Source organism: Sceloporus undulatus, chromosome 3 (assembly GCF_019175285.1).
Source record: "Sceloporus undulatus isolate JIND9_A2432 ecotype Alabama chromosome 3, SceUnd_v1.1, whole genome shotgun sequence".
NCBI lineage: Eukaryota > Metazoa > Chordata > Lepidosauria > Squamata > Phrynosomatidae > Sceloporus > Sceloporus undulatus.
Window position 1 is genome coordinate 106,078,302 of NC_056524.1, and position 10,847 is coordinate 106,089,148.

At 40.6% G+C, this 10,847-nt stretch overlaps 1 long non-coding RNA gene across 1 annotated transcript; it reads right to left on the reverse strand.

Moving 5' to 3' along the window:
• Window positions 1-3,601: 3,601 nt before the first annotated feature.
• On the reverse strand, window positions 3,602-10,380 carry LOC121926949. The gene is made up of 3 exons (XR_006103111.1): window positions 10,279-10,380; window positions 4,762-4,892; window positions 3,602-3,729 (listed from the first exon to the last, which is right to left on the reverse strand). It is a non-coding gene; the product is annotated as an uncharacterized LOC121926949 (long non-coding RNA).
• Between the last annotated feature and the right edge of the window lie 467 nt (window positions 10,381-10,847).

The window sequence follows — 10,847 nt, forward strand, 5'->3', positions numbered from 1 at the left end:
CAGCTGTTTTCATTACACTTTTATTGGGTTTGCCTAGTAAGTATGCCAAGTATCATATTTCCTGGTATGGAAGATCATACAGAGATCTTCCTGGGAACTTAAGTTAAGAGAGGTGTAATTAATCTCATCCTCTCATCTTTACAGAGAGCGCAAGAGAAAAGGAAGTGAGCTATAGATTCTACAAAACTCTTCCTACAATGGCAAACACAGTCCTTACAGGGAATTTCCACTCAGGGAAGTAGTCTAAAGCTTGGTAGCAGCAAATTCTATGTATCCCATTAAACCTCAAATCCCAGGGTTCTGTAGGATTCAGCCATGGCAGTTGAAGTGATACTGAAGTGCTGTAATTGTGGTGCGTGAATACCCCTCAGGAGTGTAGCTGTCTTGCATTTTAACAGATGGCTGGTAAGGAGCTTATCACACCTACAGAGCCCAAAGAGCCCTGCTGTCTGTGGCTGTGCAGAAGGTAGCCATGGAATGAGAGGAAAAAACAACCGTCTGTGCCTTCAGCTGCTATTCAGCTGGAATCTAGCTTTCAAAATAATCTCATTGGCTCCAAATTTTGTAGCCCCTTGCACAAGAAAAATATACATATGCTAATGTGGTATACTGTGTTTTTAAATTTTACTAACTGCATGTATATGTATGCATGTGTCTTTAGTCACTTGTTGATTAATGACAACCCCATGAATTTTATGTTTTTCATAGTCAAGGAGTATGCAGGAAAGATGGTGTCTCATTGCTTTCCCATGAAATACAGCCTGGTATTCCTTAATAGTCCCACATCCAAGTACTAAACAGGGCTGACTGTGCTCAACTGCCAAGATCAAGCAGGATTTAATGTCTTCAGGATATTTACAGCTCTCACATTCTTAGGTAGGTGTTCTTTAGCTGGATTCAGATTTAGGCACATGAAACTGGGTTGGCAAAAGTATCCCTGCCATCTCTTCTAAGGTGGCAGAGCAGAGTCTTTTCATCCATGGAGGGCAGATCTTGGGTCCAACTGACTGCCTGTGTGTTCCATTAAGATTATGAATGCTGTTGGTGCCAAGCACTCTCTTGACATGCCAGAATGCCAAGAGCAACAGGTAGTTTGAAAGATGTATTATATTTAATTAAAGATTGTATTTCTACCCCACCCCCACCCCTAACATACATCATTTCTAAAATCTGTTGGTTTTCAGATTATATCAAGATGTGTGTGAAATGTCTGCTTTGGTTCTCTAAGTGTTGTTGGGATTGCAGTTCCCATGAATTTTCACCAGTGGCTATGCTGCTTAGGGCTGATGGGAACTGCATTCCAGTATCTGAAGGGTCATATATGCCCCACCTTTGAAATGAGTGCTTCCTCTGTGCTTCATAGATTACATAAATATGTGTAAAATCAACCCACACATTTATATCTTAATTGTTTAGACCACCATTTATATCAATAATGAAATTCTGTTTTGCTTGACATCAAGAAATGAAAGCCAAGATGCAACCAGTTTTATGCTGAATAACCTAAGAGAAATGAAGTATATAATGAAAGTGGAACCGCATCAGGATATGTCCCTCTGAAATCAGGTTAGATTCCTCTGGTGGGAGAAAAGACACACAAGCTTTTAAGTAGATTGTTTGGTAGTTGGGAGGGCTGGAAAGAACAGGATTTGACTCAATGCAAAAAGCTTGCTTCAGTAGTCAGAGCTGCCCAATGTTCCTCTTTGGCTTAAACTGTAATTAAACACACCCTGGATGACAACACTGAGTAAAAATCCAAAGCATGACCTATCGGAATCAGTCATAATCCCCAACTATTTAAAGGGAAATGGGCAGGGAGTCAGAAAGAGATTGTATTATTCTGAAAAGGTTTTGCATGTGGCAGCAATTCTGAATGACTATATGGACTTGACAGTTCTTCTTCTTTTTAATGCTAAGTAGACAGCTGGTTGGTTATCAGTCTAGATACCATCTGAACAGGATCTGGCATCCTCCCAGCAGCTTTTAAATTAGATCTGCATGTACGTCTGACCACATCTTAACTTGTAATCCATTGCCAATAAACACTAGTTCTACAGCAGTAACAAAGGAGTGTCATTTCAGTGTTTCACAGTGAGTGGCAGGGTAGAGTCCCAGTAAGGCCTGGTAAGCATTCCCATGTGCAGATGCACACCCAAACATACACACATTGTAAGAAGTAAAACAACAGCCTCACTGTTTGATTCAATCACAGTTTCTTTTCTGCTTACTGTTACTTCACTATACCCAGACATTTAAGTGTTCCTGAAGAGTAATCATAATCTAAATTACAGCTTTAGTAAAATGATCTTCTCTTAATTATGTCCATGCTTTTAGGTAGTTGTACAAGTCAGGGCTAGGCTGTCTTGAGGCTTGGGTTGCTTGTTAGTTTGTTTGTATAAGTCACTGAGATCCATTAAATGAACTGTTTCTATAAAGAAAGGGTGTGCATTAAGCAAAGGAGGAAAGTGCAGGGCAAATTTCACTCCTCATACTCAAGGAAATTAGCCAATTGGCTGGAAATAAGATTTCAAATTACTCCCAATCACTAGTTTTATAAGGTTTTGCTGTCTTTGGAGGTTGTCCAAAGGTGAGGGGGTTTGAGAGTATCTGCTTTTTCAACCAAATTTGATTGGGTGATTTCATCCAAATTGTTTCACCTCTCCCCTTTTGGAAATGGAATGAGGATACCATGGAGAGCCAAAAAGACAAACAAATGGATCCTTGATCAGATCAAACCAGAACTCTCCCTGCAAGCCAAGATAACAAAACTGAGGCTGTTGTACTCTGGCCACATCATGAGAAGGCATGACTTACTTGAAAAGACAATAATTCTAGGAAAGGTAGAGAGCAGCAGAAAGTGAGGAAGACAGCATGCCCGATGGGTAGATTCAACCAGGACCTCGATTTGCAGTAACTTAGCAGAGTAGTGGAAAACAGAAGATCTTGGAGTTGCCACATCCACAAGAGTCGCCATGAGTTGGGACTGACTCGAGGGCAGTTGATGACAAACAAAGTGTAGAGGCTGGGAGGGGCAGGGGTAAAAGATGTCTGGTAGTGATTGAGGGGGTGCAGCAAAACCATTAGGAGATCTCAAGGAGCTTGTGGGCTGCAGTTTGTGCACTCTTGGCAGACTGGCTCACTAGGCCAGACCAGCACTTAAAAATGAAGAAAGGTATCGAGTGTGGTATAGTGGTTTCAGCATTGGACTATGACTGGAGAACAGAATTCCAATCCCTGCCCAGGCAATGAAACCCATTGCGTGACCCTGAGCAAGTCACACACTCTCTGCCTCAGATGAAAACATGGACAACTCCTTCCTTGAACAAATGTTGCCAAGGCTTGCATCCTTCCGAGGTCGCTAAAATGAGTACCCAGACTGTTGGGGGCAAATTAGCTTACTTGCTAATTAGCTTACTTGCTGTTCACCGCTATGATCTCTGGAATAGCGGTATATAAATAAAACGAATTATTATTATTAATTAAAAAACCTTATGATTGGGTTGCCGTAAGTCAGCAATGACTTAAAGGCACACAACAACAAGGAATAGAGCTTGTAAAAGTTATTCATTTGGACTACAGTTTCCAGAATCCATCAGTCAGCATGACCGTATGCAAAGATAACAACAGCAACAACTTCCCAAGCTCTGTTAATTGTTACCTTTGAACATGGATTAGTGCTGGAATTTGTCTTCATTATCAGAAATGAGCAGTCAGTCTTTTCACACACGGCTGGTGAACACAAAGAAAGAGACTTTTAGTGATTATTAAACAGCTGGAAGTCAGCCATCCTTGTCTTTAGAGAGATCCACCTGTTTTTGTTTTGTCGAGCTCTCTGGTTTGGGAAATGAGGGCTATACTCCACTTCCTAATCTAGGAAATTCAGGCCTCTGAAATCTTGCTACCCCAGCTTCCTTTCTCAAATTAAAATATAATTAAATTTTATTTTATTTTATTTTCCCTCTGCCTTTCTGATACATACACACACACACACATTAAAATAACATTTTAAAAACAATTAAAATAATCCAATTAAAACTAAAACATTTTAAAACATACAAAATTAAAATATACAATTGCCAAAAAGGATGCCCTCGTCACATGCGAGGGGCGGCACTTCTAGACGCCCTCGCCCCTTTCACATGATGAGGGCATCAAAATGGCGGCGCCCTGTACAGATGGGCACCGCCATTGTTACGCAAGTGCCATGCAGCATTCGCACGGTGCCATGCGGCACTTGTGTATCAAGTGCGCCAGTGGTGCATTGTGATGTAGTCATTATGCTGCCACCGCAGCGTAGAAAGAACCTGATTTTTGTGGGTTCTTTTTCCACTGGTGGGAAGACTTGCTGTTTGGCAGCTGAGGCTTCCCTCCGACGGAAAAGCAGTCGCCGGCAGGCCACCCATTTTGGGTGTCTGTATCCCGCCAATGTTAAAAATAATCTAATTTTACTGGATGTGGTACACCATTTCAGGATGTAGTACACCATTTCAGGAATAGAAAAGAAAACTATCTTTGAAAGGAAGATTAGCATTTTAGTGTATTATTTAGATAGAACTTAGAATAGTCTTCTATATATTAAGACACATCATTTACAGAGCTTGGGGAAAAAAAATTCCCTTTAACTCCCACAATCCCCTGACCGACATAGCTAATGGCCTTGATGGATGGAAGTTTCCAATAGCTGTAGACAAAAGACTTCCCCAATCTCTGATTATGTGCTACTTTGGAATTGAAAAGGAACTTTTCTGGCTATCTCATTACCTGCTTTTTTTTCCTGGTCTCCTTCACAAGCTTTGCATGGAGTGGTCCTGGTTCCTAAGAAAAAACAGCCAGAGAGGATGCAGGAAGACTCCCATGTAATCTTTTCAAGCAGTTTAAATTAAGCATCGACCCTGAAAAGAGATATGCATGAGCTAAATGTGCATCCAGAGCATGCACATCTCTCCAAGTAATGTCATTTATTTGCTGGTTCAAGACATTAAACTGGAAGTGTGTCAAACTGAGGACGCTCTCTGTCAGCACTCAGATAAACAATGTTGTTATTCAACTATTGTAGGAGGGAAAACTGACAAGTATGCATGTGTCTGCAAAATCTGAAACTTCATTTAAAGATAGACTTTCTGAGCCTTCCCAGCTTTAAAGAGAAACAAAGAAAAGAAGATTCTATGGTTGCAGTGTCAATTCTGAAACAGTAATCATGAAATGAAGACACTGCAGTGCAGAGGCCTCTTATGGGCTCCCTCTTCATGGCAGCAGCTTCTCCAACCTCCTCCCCATCCCATGGCATATATCTTTTTTAAAAGCCTATCTGAGTCAACGGAGGGGTTAAAAATGTTCATTCCAGCTGTGTGAACTGCAGGGGGGCAGGGAATGTTCATCTTCCTCCTTTCCCCCCATCCCTTGCTATAGTTGGGATTTTCAAAGCCTAATTTCAGCCAAGGAGAGGGAAGGGCTGGCTCTCTCCTCCTCAGTGTTGTAATCCTTCCTCCCATTTTCCCACCATACTGCTACCAGACCTTTTTAAAAAATTGCCATTAATGCCAATTGAGGATTTAAAATATCTTAATTGTGGAGCAGCGGGGGGGCATTTAGGGGGATTAGTGCTGGAATGGAAGGGCTGCTCTCTGCTGGAAACTCAGAATTCATGGGGACTTTGTACTGGCCAGAGAGTAGAATTGGCTCCCATTGTTCATACTAAATGTGGAAATTTGATTTCTTTAGTTCCAAGTACTGTATATACTCAGCTATAAGTCGACCTCACGTCTAAGTCGAGGGCAGGTTTTGGGGGCAAAATTATGGCTCTTGATATGACTCATGGATAAGATGAGAGTAAGACTTAGGGCCATGTATCAAAGGATGTAAAGGATGAAGCAAAAGAAGACAATGCCAAAGAACTTACAAAATTGCAGGAGGCATAACTGTGTTCACACTGAAGGATGGATGGATGGATGAAAGAGTAGAGGGAGGTCAGTGCTTCCAGAAGAGATTACACTCTTGCATTTCACCAGGGGATGGTTTCTATTTTTATGAGAGTTAAGGCACAGTTTTTATGGGAGTACTTACATTGACCTGTGGATAAGTCGACTCAGATTTTGGGGTCAATTTTTTGACTAAAATTTCTAGACTTATACATGACTATATACAGTATGTATTTCAGAGTGAAGCTGTCCTTATTACAGCGATGGGTTGCCACAGAATCTGTAAACAATGAAAGCAGGGGAATGCTTACAATTCACTCATTCTTGCCTATCCCCATGTACACCTACACTCCAAACAAAGGAAGCATTTCCATCGTAAGTGGAGTGGGAGCTGGGCACTGCTATGGGATGGTTTTTCTCACAGAACATGTAAAACAAAATCTCAAAAGATGTCTCTGTGACGAACTGAATTCCAAAGCCCACCAATCAGAAGGCAGCAGAGGACCAGCCAATAGAATGTGGGTTGGGACTTTTAAGTTGAGGTTTAGAATCTTGAGGGAGGAGGCTGGTGTCCAGTAGTTGAGGGAACAGTCAAGTCCAAGAGAGGACTGTGTTCCAGACGTTCCTGAGGGAATAGTCAGTTAGGGAACTGCTTTGTCCAGAGAGGGACCGTATTAGTTCTGGGGAGTCTAGAAAAGAGAGACTCAGGGTAGCCACACTCTAAAAGCGGGGTTTCGGTTACATTATTTCTGGAGAGATATTATAGCCTTGGCGGGCTGAGTTAGTAAAAAGATTTGCCTAAAGAGGGACAGAGAAATCCTTAGGTGGTTGAAGAATATTTGGGGAAAGAGAAATAACAGTAACGAAATAAAGAGTACAAATGTAACAAAGTAACATGTGCCTGAACTAGCAACTGTTTAACACCATTTAATTCAAGTCATATCTGTTTAAACCCTTTGCTCAATAAAGTTCATATTTTGTTTTATCTAAAGGCTTGTCAGCCATATATATTATATCCACTCTACTATATTCTATACTACCGAGAACCTGCCACATAAGAAAGGGGGTTCGTTACATAAATTGGTTGGCAGTGGGGTAGAATTAGGAAACCCCATAGGACTGCCATAAGGTGAAGGAGTGTGTGTCTTTTGGTGGCAGCGGTGGGATAATAAAAGGTCCAAGCGCCTGCCACAATAGGAAGAGATTTCATTACAGTCTCCTGTAGGGATCGGTGTCCCTTTCTAATGTTCCATTTAGCTACACATTTAAAATTTTGTATAATATCATGTTTGGAGACTTGTATAATACCAGGAGAGAGCCAGTGTGGCATATTAGTGGTTTGAGTGCTGGACTGTAACTCTAGAGACCAGGGTTCAGTTCCCAGCTTGGCCAACTTGGTGTAGTTGTTGTTTTTTAATTATTTTTAATTATTTTTTGTTATTTGCATTGTGTATGTTATTTTAATCCCTTCTCAGTCACATAAACCCACTGGAGTGGCATTGGGCAAGCCACACTCTCTCAGCCTCAGGGGAAGTCAATGGTAAACCTCTTCTGAATGAATCTTGCCAAGAAAACCCCATGATAGGTTCACCTTAGGCACAAAACACACACACACTACCAGATGAAGGAACCAGCAAACACACTACTGAGTATTCCTTGCCTAACAAGATTCTATGAAATTCATTGAGTCTCCATGGGATCGCACAACACACACATTTATCATTTCTGCTCAAATCAACTCTGACTTTTTGACACCATATCTTTGGGTTTTCTTGGTAAGAGGTATTCCTCTGAGACTGAGAGAGTGTGACTTGTCCAAGATCACCCAGGGGGTTTCCAGGGTTTAGAGGGGTCCAGGAGTCCAGCATTCAAACCACTAGATCACAACTTTCAGAGCAGTTTTGCTATGGACTATGCTAAATTTGATGAGACACCCAGACCGAGATATTTAGCTCCCTGCAGAGAAGGCCCAAGTGGCACCACCACCATCTTGCCCCACTGCCCAGAAGGACTGATGACTGAATCTTATTTCAGCAATGAGCACATAAGTTTTTTGTTCTACCCACAAACAGAAGATGTGAGTGGCTTCCGGTATGAGAAGGGGTTGTGAATCTGCTTCGAGTTTTAATCCAACAGTTAAAGGAGCTATCCAGTGTGTGGAATCCTATCTCAAAAATAGGTTTGGCTAATTCACGGCCACCACACTGACACTGGAGTTACCAATCACAGAGTAGGTTGGATGATATATACACCACTCTGTCCAGTTGCATTTATTCCGTGCCTCCTCACATCTGTCACCCGATGTGGCTGCCTCACTCTTTCTATAGCCACATTTCTTCTTTGCCTACCAACCTTGTTATCTGTGAGGCACAGAGTGTGTTCTCTAATTTTTAGAGGGGAGGGTAGTATTATTACCTTGTTGTTATTGCTGTGTGCCTTCAGGTTGTTTCCGACTTACGGTGACCCTAAGCCGAACCTATCATGGAGTTTTCTTGGCAAGTTTATACAGAGGGAGTTTGCCACTGCCACCCTCTGAGGCTGAGAGGGCATGACTTGACCAAAGTCATCAAGTGGGTTATATGGCCAAGCTGGGATTCAGACCCTAATCTTTAGAGTCATAGTCCAATAATCAAACCACTACACCATGCTGGCTCACTCCCTTGTATTATTGTCTCACTTTTATGGTATCCCCTAACTTGGGACATTTTCCCCACTGCTTTAGCAGCAGGGGAAAAAAGTGTCTCAAGTGTTGAAGGGTGGCAAAATAAGGAATAAAAAGATTCAGCTTCTTTGCACATGTAAACCCTTTACCATGAAAACTTGACTATCATCATCCCTTGCTTTTAGGCCTAAATGGAGGAGACACATGAATCAAAAAGCGTGGCTTTGCTGGTCACATCTCCTTTGGTTCTAAGATGATCAGGAAGTTTGTGAAAGGGAAGGGAAACCTGTGAATTGCACAAGAAGGCACTTGTAATGAAATTGATGGGACTTTAAAGTGCAAGTGACTGAATATTTTCTTATTGTTACAAAAATTGTACAAAATCATGTTCTTTTATAGATTAATTAACACTGAATGTTTAAGTAATCATTACAGTAAGTTAGACTTCAGCTGATTTTCTAGTTTAGCCTATTATAAGCTTTCATTTGGAATAAGCCATTACCCATGCACATTCTTGGGGTTCTACTACACATTTCCCACAAAAGCCCAAAGTCTTCCCACTTCTGTCTTACGCTAGGTTTTTATTGATCAGGGTGGAAGGACCTCTCCATAACATAGCAAAACAACAAAAAAGTCCTGAGTCAAACTGTGTTGTTACCATAGTAACTTTTTTATGTGCTCCACCCAAGCAGTACATAACTTCTGGTGCATGAACACATCACTGGTGTGTCTGACATGATTCTACTTGATTGCTTGATTTCCTGTCAAGATTAGTTAAATGAAATTCCCGAACACATGGGAAAGCAGCAAAGTAGTGCTAGGGTTAGATTGCTTGGATCCAGGATCTGTATTTGACTGGCAGATGGGACCCTCTCACAAATCCCCATCTGAGTTTTAGAGATCCTCCCCTATGGACTACATGATGCCTGTGTTCTCAGGCCCCCGTGAAGCATTTTCTAGAGAATGGAGAGATGCCATGACAAAAGCAGAGAAAACGCTTTCAACCAATCCAATTGTATCTACCAAAACCTAAATTTAACCCACTGACTTTTTACTCCTTTGCATATGAGACTCTGGCATGCTAACCAGTTATGCAACCCCCAAACCTGCTGTCTGCTACTGTTTTGTGTTCAACAAGTCTGCTGTTTGCTAGTATTTTACTTTCAATAATTGTGAAAGATTCTCTTGACACCACAACAATTGAATTAGCTGTGATTTTGTTTTTGGACACTAGTCTTGTGATAACTTACTGTATATGACAAAGTTGTTTTTTCCTAAACCACGATAACAGGTTCACATATATTGAACCAAATGGTGTTAAGAACATTTTTATAATTTCATGTGCACATAAACAACTATACACAGTTGAAATGCATAATATTTTTTTTACATGAACGATATACCTGTAATTGTGGTTCATTATTGTTTAGTCAGAGGCCTCTCATGGTTTGTGTTTGGTTTTGTATTTTTGTACTATGGCTCTCAGAATGTACACTGTCTTTGGAATTTTGGAAGTTGTAATTCAAAATGTAAAGTTTCCAAGCTCTGGTCAAAATACATATTTTAAACCAAACTTATCTTCACCTCTCCATTTGTTTGTAATGTAATCCTATATACCTCTTCTCAGAACAACCTCAGTGAGTTTAATGGGCCTTACACATAAGTAAGTAGCTGTAATCTTACAGAGCGATTACATACTTGTATATCCTGAAGTTTTTTTCTTCTTCTTGATTTCATTGGGACTTGTTCCCGGATAAGAATTGTGGCCTCAGTCACCTTTCAGTATAATTCACCAACAGAGGAAATGAACTGAGGAGAACAAGATAAATTATAATTTAAAACATTCATAAAATGTCAGCCAAATATGTGTGAGTCATTTAAGGTTTTCTGTCTTCTGAAAGCAATTTTCCCACAAGCTGTCATCTACACATTTCAGCCATGTACACAAGAAGAGTATTTAACTTTCTAACTTTTAATCTAATGCTTATTTGTTTATTTATTTTAAAAACTCTCAGTGAAGTGTTTGTGCCTCCGCAAACATATTCCAGAGGAAATGCCTAAAATAGACTACGGAAATGTAAGTAATTGCATTCAAGTGCCTCGAATTTCTCTGGATGAGTGCAAGTTTGCATATAATTTTTTAACACGCCTTTTAGCTAGCATTTTCTCAGTGTAAGTGCCTTCTTTTAAATGTTTGGCTCCAACAAAAAAATATTGACAAGGGGAAAGTTTGGGCATATTTATTCAGTTAGAAGATTTATATCAAA